The sequence below is a fragment of the Indicator indicator genome, chromosome 24, assembly GCF_027791375.1.
Source record: "Indicator indicator isolate 239-I01 chromosome 24, UM_Iind_1.1, whole genome shotgun sequence".
Classification (NCBI taxonomy): domain Eukaryota; kingdom Metazoa; phylum Chordata; class Aves; order Piciformes; family Indicatoridae; genus Indicator; species Indicator indicator.
The window spans coordinates 6,617,520-6,619,767 of NC_072033.1; the positions used below are offsets into that span (position 1 = coordinate 6,617,520).

The 2,248-nt window shown below is 54.6% G+C and overlaps 1 non-coding gene across 1 annotated transcript; it reads left to right on the forward strand.

Moving 5' to 3' along the window:
• The first annotated feature begins 2,160 nt into the window (after positions 1-2,160).
• On the forward strand, positions 2,161-2,248 carry LOC128975326 (small nucleolar SNORD12/SNORD106). The gene has a single exon (XR_008489355.1). It is a non-coding gene; the product is annotated as a small nucleolar SNORD12/SNORD106 (small nucleolar RNA).

Consider the following 2,248-nt stretch of genomic DNA (forward strand, 5'->3'; position numbering starts at 1 on the left):
TTTACCTTCACTTTGGCCACTCTTGAACTGCTCCTGGGTGACTCATACAAGAACAAACACAGAGACACAAGACTGGAGAGGCCCAACCCAATAGGCTGTTGCCTGTGGCTGCAGTGAACATCTACCCTGTGCAAGAGAAGTGCATAGCTGTCTGGCTGACTGCCTGGAAAGCAAAGCTTTCACAGGCTGGCTGCTCTGGGCAGCAATGCCTCAAGAGGTCCCTCTGCAAGTAAATATGGAGGAGAATTGGGACTTGGGTTTTTTCTGACTTTTGCCACCTCTTGAGGAACTTCATGAGTTCAATGTTTCGTGCTACAATGAGCCCCAAGTTGAAAAACACATCTAGCTAAAGAGATTTTCAACCTGGTTCTGCCAAGGAGAGTAAAACCCAGTGAAATCCAAGACACTTGGTACTAAACTCTGCTGCAGCTGTTTATCATCCCAGACCTTCCCATTTCAGCTTCCTTGCCAAGCTAGGCAACACAAATCACATTTACAGCTCCTTTTGCGTCGTACATGTGACATGAGTTTGCAAGTGTAACAAGATTAGTTTTCCCTGTAATCCTCTTAAAATGTCCTTTGATTGTCTTTTCATCTTTTGGTGTTCTAGAACTTGGATTAATGGGACTGAGATTTATTCCTCAAGTCCTGTTTGATAAGCTGCTTTCAGGAATTAGGTGCCCACAAACACATTTAATTTGGAAAAAGCATCTTAACGGTGGCTGAATTGTACAGTGTACACCAAGCCTACTATAAGGCTTGTAGATGAAGTATGTCTGTAGGCACTACTAGACAAGGAGGTGAATTAAACATGACAGGCTCACTCAGTTCAGCCTGGAAAACACCCTGGGGAGACCCTGTGGTAGCCTTCCAGTACCTGACATGAGCCTAGAGGAAAGTTCGAGCCATTGGAATGTGCTGCCCAGGGAGGTGGTGGAGTCACCATCCCTGGAGGTGTTCAAGAGGGGATTGGATGTGGCACTTGGTGCCATGGTTTAGATAGTCATGAGGTTTAGGGTGACAGGTTGGACTTGATGATCTTTGAGGTCTCTTCCAGCCTTCTTGATTCTATGTTCTATGTTCTGTGTTCTATGACTATTTATAAGGACTCATCCCTGGAAGTGTTTAAGGCCAGGCTGGATGAGGCTTTGAGCAACGTGGTCTAGTAGAAAGTGTCCCTGCCCTACGGCAGAGGGGTTGGAACTACATGACCTCTAAGGGCCCTTCCCACTGAAGCCCTTCTGTAATTCTACGTTTTCATCGTCTAAAACACCTCCTGTGGCTTTTCTAGGCAGAGCCTCAGCTGTCCGGCCTTCACCCCGCGAACTACACCGGACCCAGGGAGAACCGGCTGCACCCACGACCTCCTCACACGGAGCCCGCGCACAGGGGCGGGCTGCTGGCACTACGGACGTGCACCATCATGAGGTGAGCGGGGCCACGGAGCAGCGGCGCCAACGAGCACGCCAGCGCCACCGCGAAATGGCGGCCCCGGCCGCCTGCACCACACGCTATCCACAACAGCTCCGAGCCCACCGGAGCGGGAACCGGGCGGCTAGCTTAATCCACCGCCTCTCGTACCAGCGGAACCCCTTCCACTAAGGGCACGAAGAACAACACGTAGAAAAGCACAGAGCGGGACAGTTACCCGCTCCCACAGCACCGCCCAACATGGCGCCGGTGCCCGCCCCCAAGCGCAGGCGGAGCCAGGGCGGGCCCTGCCGGCCCTATAAAGCGCCTCGCGCGGGCCTAGTCGTCCTCTTGTTGCGGCGTGGCTCAGGTGGGTGTTTGTCTTTAGCGCGGCTTGGGGATGGGGGTGGCTAGTGGGCCTAGGCTTTCCAGCCTACTGCTCCTTCCTCGTGGCCTTCGTGGCTGCCTTCCTGTCCGCCTTCCTGTCCTGAGCTGTTGGTGGCCGCTAGCGTTCCCTTTCTCCATGGCTGCCTGCCCAGGGCGCGGCCTGGGCCTTGTGGGCTGGTAGCGTGGCCTCATGGCTGCTTCTGTCCTGTTCAGCCTCGGAGCCCTGGCCCCGACCTCCTCTTCTTTGGACTTCTACGAGGTTTCCCTGTGAATGGCGGCTCTTCCCGGGAAGGGCTTCCACTAGGTCACCAGGGCCCGCTCGGGAGGCGGGAGCATGGCCGGGGCGCCGGCGTGGGGCACCTCGCTGGTGGAGGTGATGACAGTTTTTTCCCCGTCAGAGCGACAGTGTTGATTTCTTGCTTTCAAGCCAGATCGTGTCTGATGCACCAGC